The sequence below is a fragment of the Corvus cornix genome, chromosome 2 (assembly GCF_000738735.6).
Source record: "Corvus cornix cornix isolate S_Up_H32 chromosome 2, ASM73873v5, whole genome shotgun sequence".
Classification (NCBI taxonomy): domain Eukaryota; kingdom Metazoa; phylum Chordata; class Aves; order Passeriformes; family Corvidae; genus Corvus; species Corvus cornix.
The window spans coordinates 96,947,877-96,961,545 of NC_046333.1; the positions used below are offsets into that span (position 1 = coordinate 96,947,877).

General features: G+C 36.4%; 1 protein-coding gene across 8 annotated transcripts in view; it reads right to left on the bottom strand.

Annotated features, from left to right (window-relative positions):
- The window catches only part of SOCS6 (suppressor of cytokine signaling 6), a 120,984-nt gene that overhangs the window by 35,060 nt on the left and 72,255 nt on the right, over positions 1-13,669 (bottom strand). For 7 of the 8 annotated variants that reach the window (XR_005604775.1, XR_751473.4, XR_002044768.3 and 4 more), the window contains 2 exons: positions 3,070-3,220; positions 95-155 (listed from right to left, as the gene is read on the bottom strand). The gene's annotated coding sequence lies outside the window, so the exon portion shown is untranslated. Of the gene's footprint in view, positions 1-94; positions 156-3,069; positions 3,224-13,669 lie in introns of all 8 variants that reach the window. The other variant, XR_751471.4, reaches the window with a different exon arrangement.

Here is a 13,669-nt window from a genome sequence, read left to right on the forward strand (position 1 = left end):
CCTCTCCATTAAAACAAGCAGTTTCTGTATGTAAGTCAGGAGAAACCTGTGAGATTTGTCCATTGCTACACCCACAGAGATGACCAGAACTTACCAAACTGCACTGATCTGAGGGTTGCTGCTACATGCAGAGCACCATGCAATCTTCCTAGAGGCTGTGTGGAGTGGAATGCAAGTAGCACCAAAATCAGACACAATTCATAGTTGTTTTAAATACTAAAGTTTTATAGACAGATAAAATACCTGTTTGAAAAAGTAAATTTCTCCATCATTCCTCACTTTGCTGTAAGATTTATTACACATATAAACCAGTGCAGTGTCCTCTAAAACCTACAAATTTTACATAGTGTCATGTTGTATCAATCTTTGAATAATTTAGAGCAATAGTATATCTGAATGCTTACAATAAGGACAAGTTTATGGAACTTAGTATTTACTCTGGTGTTATGGGACAAAGAGGAAATATACCAGTTATAATTGCTAAACCATAAGAGAAAATATTTCCAAACAATCAACTGGATAATACATTTATCTTTTTATAATATATATACCAGATTCTACAAATATTTTGCAACCCTTTTTTTTAGTGTGACATATTTTTAAAGGTAAAAATAATATATTATATGAATTAAAAAGCTTGTGAAGCCCAGTATATCACAATTCCCAAAACTGAAGAAGCAACTTGAAATCACTTTATATACTTCACTTTCTAGAATATATTTTTAGGTTTATTTTAATGTAAAAATGAGAAGTCTAGCTCTCTAAATGTGACTCATAATTTTGGTACATGTTTTACCACTCCTGCTCATTTATACATCTTCTCCTGACATCTTTAAAAAATTATTATAATTAAGCTGAGTGCAAACACAAGTCCAGTCCTGTTACATTTACTATGAGGAGGCATTTGTAATCTTTATTGTGCGATTTTCCCTTATACTACTGCTTTCCCTAGGAAAGTGCTTGAGGAGGATATTCCTGTTGCAGTTTTCTCTGGAGACTTCTGCAGCTGGGTGTGGTGAGTTTATTCACCAAACAACCAAAAAATGTTAAGCATAACACAGCACGACAGAGATACCAATCTCTTAGACTATTTAGTTTATAACTAAAATTACAAAGCTTACATTTTTTAGCATCAATGTTGATTGCCACAGCTGGTAATGAGGCATGAGTGCTCACTTTTCTTGTAAAGTCTTGAAAATGCCAGAGGAAATAGCAAACACTTGTTTCTCTCTCTAGACAGATGCTATCAGTTACACAGACTGGCTAACTGTGGATGTTGGTTTGCTTAGGAACTGAGTATTCTCAAAAAGAAATTGAAAGCAACCTAGGAATTCATCAAGAGATCAGATACAAAACCCATAAGTCACTAGAATCTGGTTGAGAGCAGGAAAAACTATCAAAAGCATCTCTGTATTCCTCTAACCACTAGAAATACTATCTCTACAATCTGTATTCTACATATATGTCCATAGCACATAAAAAAAGCCCTTCCTTTTCATTCGTTTTTCAGAACTGGTATTCAGAATAGTGATAGATCCTCTATCAAAGAAAGAAGACCACTCTAGAAGGATATTTCAATCTGCTTCTCATTGCTAGTCAATAGACTGCCAGATAGTAAGATGTCCATTTTAACTGCAACTTTCTTACTGAAAATATATGTAAGTGACTGAGCTCTGAGACAGTGTGAAAGATCTCAAAAGATTCTTGATAAGACAATTTATGGAGTTGCAGTCCCTGCTTGTTGCCTTCAATCCCCTATGAAAACACATCCTGTGCTGCAAGTCAGTGAAACCAAATGAGTTCTTGTACACTCTGGTTTGGGCCCAATTTGTATTGAAACTTATCACAGTGATAAGGTAATTATTTTTGTTTATTTCTGCTTTATATTACAGCAAAACAGAGTTAAAGAACTGGAACTGTTTTTCGGTCTGATGCCAAACAAGTTCAAAATCTGACAGGCAATTACCTTTTGGCACAAAAGTAAACAAAGAAACGGGAATGTTTCATGCTTTGTTATACATCTTTAAGTGCATTTATTTGCAATATAATATGTACTTAAAAATCTTGCTCTGACTAAATAATGTTTTATTCCCACTACTGGCTTAAGTCTTGCAAAACAGGCTACTTTGCACAGGCTAGCTCTCATGTCTGAACAGAAACTCAACCTCAGATCTGAAAAGTCATCTGGAAGAGTGGAATAACCCAGCAATACTTCAAGGGAGGTAGGAAATCCAAAAAATTCAAGCATACTTGAAGAGAAATTATCATCAGATCTGACTATATCTGATTATATTCTGTATCAGCACAGTAGCACAGGCATCTATTGCATTTCCAGAGGTCTAGTGCACGAGGTGGAATCCTGTTCCTTTTCTAAATATTGTCTTTTCTAAGGACATAGGCTATATTTCACCCATCACATAAAAGAGTTAAGATGCATAAAAATAGAGAGGTTTTTTCGCGTCTGTTTATTAGAAGTCTGTACAATAAATACATTGTTTAATGTAAGTGTCATTTCTGTGGGCTGAAGTATACAATTTTATGCTCTGTGTTAGATTGCTAGTAAAACCAAATATTTCTGGCACTAGTAAAATAAAGACTCTCTAAACACAGAAATGTGAAGAGAATGGCCCAGGATACCCTAGAAATAAGAGAAAATTATTTTTTAATACTGTAGAGCATTGAGAGCATGGTGGGAGTAGTCAGATTTTCAGAGAAAACCCTGCCATTACACTGAGGCAGTCAGAACTAAAATGTGTCATCTGCCACTTCTGTCTTATCTCATTGTTCCCAAAGTCAAACAGAAATCTAGCCAAAATTATGAATTTTCTAAACTTGAAAGAGTTTAAAAGTAACAAAAAAAACGTGGCCTGAGAATGCCCAGTGTGTGGAGGGGAAGGGGCAGGTGGCACATTTCAGGCTTGGGTGACTTCCCATCAGGAAGCCAAATTTGTTAGCAACTTTGTCATGGGCATGTCAGGAGTACGATGTCTTTAGACATCTTCAGCATATGCAAACAGAAGAGATAATGTAAAATAAACATAACACATAATGTTTTCTAGTTAGTTATACCTGAATTCCAGTGGTGATCCCAGCAGGATTTCACTCCTGCATGGAGTTTGGTGCATCTCTTACCATGCAGTCAAAGATCAAGGTCTTTCTTCTCCATCCCTTTATACCTGGAATGATGCTTCAGAAAGCTTTGTTCAAAGGGGTTGTTTGTCTGCTAGAAAAATAATAATAATAATAAAAAAAAGACAACAGATAAAAAAAAAATTATGGTATGAGAGAGAAAAAGTATTATGGTCAATTTAAAATCACTTATCTCAAGGCAGCTTGTTATTTTCTTTTAAAATGTTCTTTTTCCTACTGTTCCTTACCAGGCTAATTGTGTAAAAGAGTTATATTCCTGGCCTATTGCAGTTGGTACTTGTTGTCAGTATAGATGCACTGGATAAATTCCCAGAGATCATCTGTGACTTTCCAAAGAGAAATACAGCAAATAATAGCATTTGCTTTCTGCTTCCTTTTTCCGCAGCTGTGAAAATTACATTTTCCTGGAATATTATTGCACAAATTCTGAACTCAACATTACTTCCAAGGTCCTCATAAGTATAATTTAGTCCAGTGGGATTCCACATAGGAGATCCAGATAGGTGCTGTACTATATACTTAGAAATTACTAAAAATGTGTAAGGGAAAATTAAAAAATTTAATAGACTAGATCATTTGACACACAATTGTTTCTACATAACTTACAGGACTATTTGCTGCTAGATTTTAGTGATGTGTCAATCAGAAGTTGCAGAAATTCTATTGCTGATAGTAAAGCCCTTGTATTTTTGGCATATTGCAGCATACTTCTCCACTGGATCAGAGCCTGAGTACACATTCGTAAGACAGACCTCTTAGTTCTGACAACTGTGTTGAAAAGCCTTTTCTCATGATAATGGGTAAAAAATGCTTTCATCACTTCATTTAAAGGAAGTATCTTGGTTTAGATGTTGGATCAGGTAGCAGTTTGGTTCATTCAAATGTCATTTTATCTTCAAATCAATTTCAAGTCAACGCAGTGATTAAATGCTTTCACTATCTATTTTTTCCAGAAAATAAATATTCTTCCTTCCTGTTAGAAGAGCAGCTTGTTTCAGCATCTTCAGAAGCAACCTGGTGAGAAAATATTTTAACACCCTTTTTCCTTCACAGCTTGCTTAGGTACTTTAGGTGTGATGCTCAAGTTGCTTACGACTGTGACTTCTTTCGATGCGTAGTGTTCCATACCACCACTATTTAAATTACATCTCATTTGCTGCCGATTCGAACATTCACACTGATGATTCAGACATTCATCTGAACATCCTTCAGGTAGTAGCAAATCACAAGTGATCCCAGTTGTACAGAACAGGGTTACAAAGAATCAATCACAGATGCATGCAAAGGTGGGTCACTGCCTCTCAGATTCGTAGCAGCATATAATAGCAGAGAGGAAATGGTGCTTAAAGTCATTTAAAGCACTACAGTTAGTGGCATTTGCCATAATACATTTCATCTGAAATTTCAGAGCATGGTGCTGCTGTACTGACTGTATTTTAACCACTAAAGTCAAATGTCAGCTCTTCGTCTGCAATCAAAGCAATGACTACAACACCCCCCAGCTGAGCTAGCTTCAACCAGCTATGATGGGAAGCAAATTTTAGTGTTCATTGAGCATAATCCCACTACTTATTTCTTGCCATTCCTTCAAGACCCACTATTCTACTAATTCTGAAGCGTGTATCTGTTGTTTTCAACGGACTGATGAGGTATGTAAGTCAAACATTCACTGTGCTACTTTGTGCTTATTTGGCTTCAATATATGAAACAGTAGTCATACTAATAAGCTAATTCTTCCAAATGTTAATTCATTAATTTTTTTTAATCACAAGTTTTCTCCATGATTCATCCATTTCCTAATTTTGATCATTCATTTTATATTATGTTATTTTTACTTCACTGAAAGAACACCAGATACTTTTTATGGATTCCTTGTTTTCTCAGACATTGTAGCAACTTGCCTCTGTGAGGCAAAACTGTGATGAGGCAAATAAAAATACTCACACTTAGCACTGAGTCTGAAGTTTTAAACCTCTCACAGAGGACTGAAATCATTGTTGGAGAACAGTGAGAAGCATTCACAATGAAGTGAGAAAAGAAAATGCAGTCTAAAGGGCTGGAAAATAGGTCACCTTCACTAGACAACATAAAGGACCTACAATGCAAAAAATTTTCTGAGAGCTCAGCCCCCTGTTGTACAAAAAGAGATGACACCATGAAGAAAGAGAGTACACCTGAAACCCAGCAACACACTGTCTGTCCTGCAGAACAGATGGAAGGGACATTGCTTTTCACTTTCATCTGCTCCAATTTATACGTGGTCTGAGGCTCGCAGCACTACTTAGGCACTACTAAAACATAACTCCAAAGTGCACAGTACTTTTATTACAAGGTTGTATCTTTACTAAAGGAAATATGAATATTTTTATTTTATCTCCAGATGGAGGGAAAACAGATATTTCTCAGTCTTACGTACATTTTTTTTCCTTCTTAAAAACAATAACCCTTTTCCAAATAATTTTGAAAATGTTTGGTTCATTTTCAGGTTGCATTAACTGAGTGCCTTTTCCTAATAAGCAAAGCATTGAAGCACAAATGCCAGCTTCAACCTTGCTTCCATCTCATGCATTAATACAGGCAAAATTCAACTCTGTAGCCCAGAGTATGGGAAAACTGAAGAATATGTGAAATATCTGCATCAACAAACTGTTAAATTTAACAATCAAATTACCAAGGATTTTTCCACTAACTTTTACCTGTAATGACTAAATACCATTTTTTGAGAAATCTATCCAACAAAGTTATCAATGCCTATTCTAAACTGAAATTGTTGTGTGCCTGATATCTGAGCTATATGTAATCTCTTTTCCTGCAGAATGCATATTTACCTCTATTTTGTTCAATTAAAGTGTCTCCTTTAATCTACTTGCTCTGGCACTAAGATATGTTAACTGTCTGTTCTTTAACTGCTTTGCCATAAATAATTAAATTAATTTAACAAAACCATGATTTTCACATTACTCTCTAAATTTCATATAGGAAATACTGTATCTTGGCACCATAAAAAGTTTGCACTCCTAAGATTAAAGAAGTGTCACAAGATAGCTGGATTAGCTGAAATGCTCACCACCCCATCTGAGGAGTAGTAAATGGACTGCTACACCTAAGCTCACTTCTAAGATAGACAGATTCGCATTTGAGAAATCTTTTTTCCTTTCATCACCAGGTTTGAAAATATGTGCACTGGTTAGATAATTTACATAAGATCTGACATTTCTTTCTAGCGATTGGGACCATGCTTACATCATTCATCATACTGTATCACAGGTGATGATATGCTGTTACATACAGACTTTGTAGGTACCTTAAAATACAGTTCAAAAGGTCTTACAAGGATACTGGCTGTCTACTTTTCAAGAACATAACCTTAATATATCAGTGTATTGCCATTTTATTGTTCTTATTAATATGAATGTTTTCTCTCATATAAATTATATTCATTATTATATGCTTATGTCCAAACTCCTGCTCCTTAGTTTTTCTGTTTAAATTATTCTTGTACATAGAAGTTAAGAGAATTTTATCTAAACATTTCCAAAATACATTTGGGTTCTGTACCTTCCAAACAGTCATTGCGATAGGCCTCAATATAAATGATAAATAGTTTAGCACAACAAATATAAAGCTGGATCATAGCCAGTCTTCAAAACTATACCATATACTTATGAATATTGTGGACAGTTCTGCTTAAGCCCACCTACCAATAAGTAACTGGTTTGTTTTCTAATAATAGTTTTAAACTTCTACTGACATACTCTACTTCAGCTAAGTCTACAGAAGTTGGAAATCCCCCTGGGTACAGAGCAGTCAGTCCGAAGCAGATTGTGGGAACACTAGTGTGAATGTCAAGGCTCACAGCAGCATCCAAAACTCAGTTGCTCCCCTACAGCATTTCTGCAGGTTTTCTGTGTTGTGGTTAACAAAATAGGACTGCAAGATTTGCAAGCATTAAATTTTGCAATAATAGTTGCACAACAAATTTAGGTAAGGAGGAAGAAAAAGGCCAATAAACCTATCTAGAGTTTTGAAAATTCATTTATTGTCAGTATTTGCTCACTGCCATTTTATGCCATTTTGAATTCTTGCTGACCCTGGAAAGGCCTACTATTTGAGAAAAAGATTAATACAGATTACAGCAAAGATGACTGTTTCTGACATACATAGAATTATTTCCATCCCATACAAAAAAAGCAGGACTGACAAGTACCACTGGTCAAATTACTGATGAACTTCTTAGCAGAGTTCAATAAAGACTGTTTAATAAAGACTTTATGAAATGTTTAATATTTCATGGAAGCTTTTCTACAGGATCCTTTCACTAAACTGATAGTAAGCTTTAACCATCTCAGGTCAGCTTTGTAAAAAGTTTTTGTAATTAGAATGGAAGAAAGGAGGAAACTTAACATTTTGCATATCATCGTGTATATTTAACACTTAGAAATTTCTGTAGAGACATTGATGTAAAGACAATCAGAACTTATGAATACAGGAAGTACCAATAGTATGATTAAGAAGAGAGAAACTGGTAAGGTAGAAAAGTTAATTTAGCTGAAGCAATACAGGATAGATATTGAACAGTAACTTCAGCTTTTAATTAGACAATGAGACAGATGAGGTCAGGTTGGACAGAACTGTAATTATCCTGACCTAGTTGCAGATGTCCCTGCTTATTGCAGGGGGCTTGGACTAGATGAGCTTTAAAGGTCCCTTCCAACCTAACCACGCTATGATTCTATATACAATGGTATGATGGACAGACAACAATGTGGACCAATCCCATTACAAATCTGATAAAGAAGTGTATCATCTTACCCAGACATGAAATGAAAGTCAATATTTTCTGGGGTTTGATGCTTTCTACTGCATTGTATTTGGGGCTTTTTCTTTTATAATTGATCATTTTAACAGATTAGAAATCAGTCTATCAAAATTGTTAAAATAGATCTTGTGGGTAAGGTTCCCTGTAAATGTTTAATTAAGGTCTCTCTCCTTACACCTCTTATTTCCTGTGATGCTGAAGGCCATTCCTGGACCCATCATTAGTATACTTCCTGAGTGATAATCATTAAGTATCTTTTTCCATTTCAAGGTTTTACTGATATCTTGAAATAAGAATAGACTTGTTGCACAAGTTAGTTAACAGGTCTTGTGTTTGTGTCAGGAGAAAAGAGGTGGTAGAAAAATGCTGAGGTTCACTGCAAGATTTTTTTTACAAAAACTTAACAACAGCAGGGGTGTGAAGGGAGGGCAGGGTTGCCATCTATACCACTGAGACAACAGATTGATGTTACACGTATATTTGTACTTCGGGCCTGATGGGCTTCTCAGCTTACAGCGGCTGTGTTCAAACAGGAACATAAATGGGTCTCAGGTGGGATATGTGACAATGACTAAATGAGCTCAGCTTTCAAAGTGTCCCAAACAAAACTGGTGTAATCTCACTGCTGCTTATAACCAGCCTCTTTTTGGCAATAAAGCCTACTAGTTTACTATAATTCATACATAACTCAACCAACCTGGACAGGTGATTGGCTGGTGCAATTAATTTTATAATGTAATTCAAGTCCATACCAACGCAAATTTAAGATACCAGAGAGATTCACCCATTCCTTTCTCTTTGAACCAATAGGAAATCTTCAGCAGTACCAAGAAACCAGTCCTATATTTCAGATAAAGAAAATCTGATATTTGTGGAAGCATAGCCTCCTGCTGTTAGCAGTATAGGAAAATCAAGGATTTGTTGGAAGAGAGGAAGCTTGCTTTGAAAACACACAGCTGAGACCATGATGATTTAACCGTTCCGGAGACTGAAGCTCCTTTTTTTTTTTTTTTCCCTTGTGAAACTACAGAAGAACTAAAGTTGTAAGAGATCGGGCTCAAAAAAATCACTCTAAAAAGCAGAAGAAGCCATCTCCTGGAAATGTCATTTCTTTTCTCATGTATACACAGCTCAAGAAGTATGTGGGGATATTGAACTCTGTGATAAACATGATACTCTAGTATTGTCCTAGCACAGCTCCTTGAAAAAAGCTGGTTTTCCTCCTTAGACCCAAATACTTCTGCAAAAGTTACTAAAATTAAGTCTGCACAACATTAGTTATTCGTTAACCCTCATTGCTGCTGCTGGCGCTATTAATGCCACGTTTCCATTAGTAACTGGTGTGTTTCCTTCCATATGCTTATACTCACAATTAAATTGGAAATAGCCTTTAATTTTTCAAAAGAAACTAAAGAGGATAATTGGATTTTATTTTAAAAAATCACTCACAGCTTTTAATGCAAATGCATGGGTAACATCAAAGACACTGAAAAGCTTCTGAAAGAAATAATAATAAAACAGTGGATCAGTCTCACAAGTTTAACTGGCAACTTTTCCCCAGCCAGAGGGCCTGTTCTATTAAAATATGGCGAGTACATAGCAGCTGAAAAAGAATAAAGAGAATTTTCAAGAGGTGACTGCCAGATCACCACCACAAGAAGTTACTGAGTTTCATAAAGAAATGATACATCAAGGGTGGAGGGACTACAGAGCTGCCTTCCCTGTATAATTATCAGAGAGGGCAAAATGTGCTACAGGGGGAAAAAATCCAGGGTAGCTTGCAGGCAGAGTAGTGCTGTAGTTGCAGTTTAAGACCCAGAGGTAAGATATCATAGCATCCCAAAATGATGAACAAAAAGTCCACCAAAAAAAGAAAAATTAAAGGAAGGATAAAAGAGGTAAAACTTTAGAAAACTGCAGGTCAAGACCAAGCCACCAGAGAGGTGTTAAACTTTTGTGATGATGAGCTCATCATTTGAGATTCACAAATGTAAGTCAATGCCAGTTGACATTTACTGGTATTTACATGCTTTACTGAGCTTTCAGATCTCAAACTCCAAAATCTGTTTCTTTCACACACTTCATGTCTTTCATCTTTTCTTGGTTTTTTCTTCATTTCTCTTCTCTAATGATTCCCATTCTACCAGTAACCATTCCATTTTATAAACCTGCATTTCAAAAATAACTATAGATCAATACTTGAGAAAAAAAAAGAAAAAAAAAAGCGACATCTACAGGGCAACTATTAATGATCAAAAGAACTTTACAAAAAATGTAACAAGATATAGGAAGGCATTAATTAAATTTACTAAAATACTTGAAATATCAACACCATTAAGTAAACATTAATGGCTATTTTCTTTAGTCTTGCCTATCCTTAAACTGTGCAAAGTGTTTGTGTTGATACAGAGCTTCATAAATATGCTGACCATTTAGTATTTTAACTCTCTTAAACTAAAAGAATGGAGTGAATTATTTTGTCACTGGTATACTAATGCATTAAATTCACACTATTCTGTAGAATTAGGTACCGTAAAATTTTCCAAGACTTCGGAGGATAAACTTTGGTTTTATTTCACTTGAAGGTCACAGAATCCTGACATGGAAAAGTTGCCATTGCAAGACCACTTGGTGATCTTGGAACAATCATTGTGACTGAGAAGGGTGCCTGAGGACAGGAAGAAAGAAAAGCATACTTCTATCTTCAAGAAGGATAGTAAAATAGACCCAGAGAACCCTGAGCCTTGGAAGGTGATGAAGCAAGTCATACTGTAAGCCACATCAACTAGAAGCTCATCAAGAGTAGTTTTCATGGTACCATCATTGGAAAGTGATGCTTGACCAATCTACTGATCACCTTCCATAGTGAAAGACTAGCTTAGGAAATGAGGACAGAGCAGAGGATACTGAGTACTTTGACTTCAGAAAGGCTTTTGACCCTGTCTGCCATAAGATTTTCAGAGAGAAACTGATGAGATATTCACTGGACAGACAAAGAGTGCGACAGATGGAAAACCAATAGAATGGAAAGGCCCAGAGAAATGGTGGTTGGTGACCCGTAACACAAACTAGTTGGAGGGCAGTAATTAGCAGTGTATCGCAGGGGTCAATACTGGTTCAAATCCTGTTCAATTAATGATCTAAACAACGGGGCAGAGTGTAGCCTAAGTAATAACCATGAAGAACTGCATTAGGACTAGCAAGTCTGACAGGAAACAGAGATTAGATAGCGGGCAATGAAAGAGACTGAAAACTGTCTGAGCTTTTGAGCTCTATGGGTTGGGATCAGAGACACAAAATCCCTAGTTGCAGGCTCCAAGGATTGCTGCTGGGTCAATCCTGTGTAACTGCTTCATTAATGACTTGGATGATGGATCAGTGCAAATGATATAAAATCAAGAGGAGTGGCTGATACACCAGAGCCATCTTGCCATTCAGAGGGACCTCAGCAAGGTTGCAAAATGGGATGACTGGAAATTCATGAAGTTCAACAAACACCAAATCCTGCACTTGGGTAGGAATAGCCTCACACACAGGACAGCGGGCAGTTGACCAGCTGCCAAGAAGCCTTGTAGAGAACTAGTACTGGGTCCTTCCTGACCACGAGCTGACCATGAACAAGCAGTGTCTCCTCTCAGCAAAGAAGGCTAGAAATGACATTAGGTCTGTTAGGAAAATGCCTCCCCGCAGATCAGGGAAGGCTCTGATGAGCCCACATCAGGAATATTGGATCCAATATCAGGCTCCTCAGTACAGAAGAGGCATGAACATACCAGAGAGTGTTCAGTAAAGGGCCACAAAGATGACTAAGAGAAGTCTCCATCATTCTTATCCACGTGTATATATACATATATGTACTCATGATGGAAGAGGAGGAGAAGAGGAAGTCAGACTTCTTGGTGATGCTCAGTGACAGGAAAAATGTCAGCGAACACCAACTCAGAGAGAAATTCCACTTAAATGTAAGAAAAATCTTTTTCACCATGACTTTTTTGGAACACAGGTTTGTCAGAGAAGTTGTGGAGTCTCCATGCTTGGAGATATTCAAAATACAACCAGACACAGCCCTTAGCAATTAGCTAATTAAGAGTTAACCCTGCTTTTAGCAGGAGCATTTGGTTAGAGCATGCCGAAGACTCCCTTCCAACCTCACTGGTGCTGTGATTCAAAGTATAAATACCACACATCAGTATTTCAGATTTTTAGAAGTAGAAAATGTGACTTAAAAGAAAGCCCCAGAAGATGAAGTTGATTTCTACCTTGCTGCTACTGTATAATATTCACAAAATATTTGCCTTGATAAATGATTTTAAATCTTGGGATTATCTATTTATTTGCTGTGTTAAAACCACCTTCATTTTAGCCCACCAATACTGATTTTCAATTTTTAGTTTCTTTTGAACTTCAGAAGCAGAGAACTTTCTGCTTATTTCAAACCTGCTCAGGTGGGTATACACCAATATTACCAGAGAACTTGATGAAAATAAAGAAATAGTCCTGTGGCTAAAAAAAGATTGTGTTTTTTCTAAAAAAAACCCTATAAGCTTGCCCTGCAGTTAAACTGCTATAGCAAACAGTAATAGTCCATTCACATCTATTATAAGAGCAGTATCACCTGCAGTTTTATTGACTGTCAGAAAACAGGTCCCATTTTGCGAAACAATAAAAATCAAATTTAGTGTAAAATATCCCAAGGTTGTAGCCTGTAACCTTATAACATCAGAAATGACAGCAGTAAGCCTTTTTTTTCCCCTCCTTTTTTCACTGCAGATTCCAAAAGAAACCAGAGATTATATTCCAGAGCAGGGAGTGCTGCAGACACAGGCATACTACCATGCGGAGGCACAACAAAGATACCAAAAAATGTTCTCAATTTCTTTCTTTTCCCAGTGCTCTACACCTCTAGCCAATACAGAATGGCCCAGCCTGTTAGTCCAAAACTGACAGGTAAATTTTAAGGACGAAACAAAATATAAAGCATTAATGACACAATATAATTTTGCTTTTCCTAGTCTTTATTAGTTCACCATTTGCATTCACATGAATAATTATGCAAACACAGGGAAAGAACATATGGGAAGTACAACTGAACTCCTCAAGTACAAGGTTGCTCTGTTAGGTTTGCATGGCAAAATTTTGGTCTAGGAGGGGCTATGAGAGGTGGCTTCTGTGAGAATTGCCAGAAGCTTCCCCTGTGCCCAACAGAGCCACTGCCATCCAGATGCCTCAGAGGCTGAATATTTCGCCCCAAAGTACTCAGTAGCTCCATTCATTTCAATTCTCAATTTCACATGCATGCTGAAGTTAGATAAAAGTTCCCCAAAATTAGAAACAGATAAAACATGCAGTAATACAGATTATTAGATTAAAGGAACTTCACAAAATAGAAAATTGCATGCTTCATGGAAGAAGGAGAGTTACATTTAAAAACAATGGACCATATTTATATTGGTAATCTATTGCTTTGTCTTTTCAAAGAGACAGAGTCTTATCTGTAATGGAAAGGTTATTTAAAAAAAGGAATGCCAACTCAGAATCAAACATTTAATAGTGAAATGTCAGTGTGAGGTGCACATATAAATTTGGCATAGTCTTTACAGATGTCACACTGCTGATTGCAAGATTGGAATTTGTACCTGAAGATATACACACAAAATATTATAAACTTCTGTGAGCAATCTTTTATTTTCCATCAGTCCT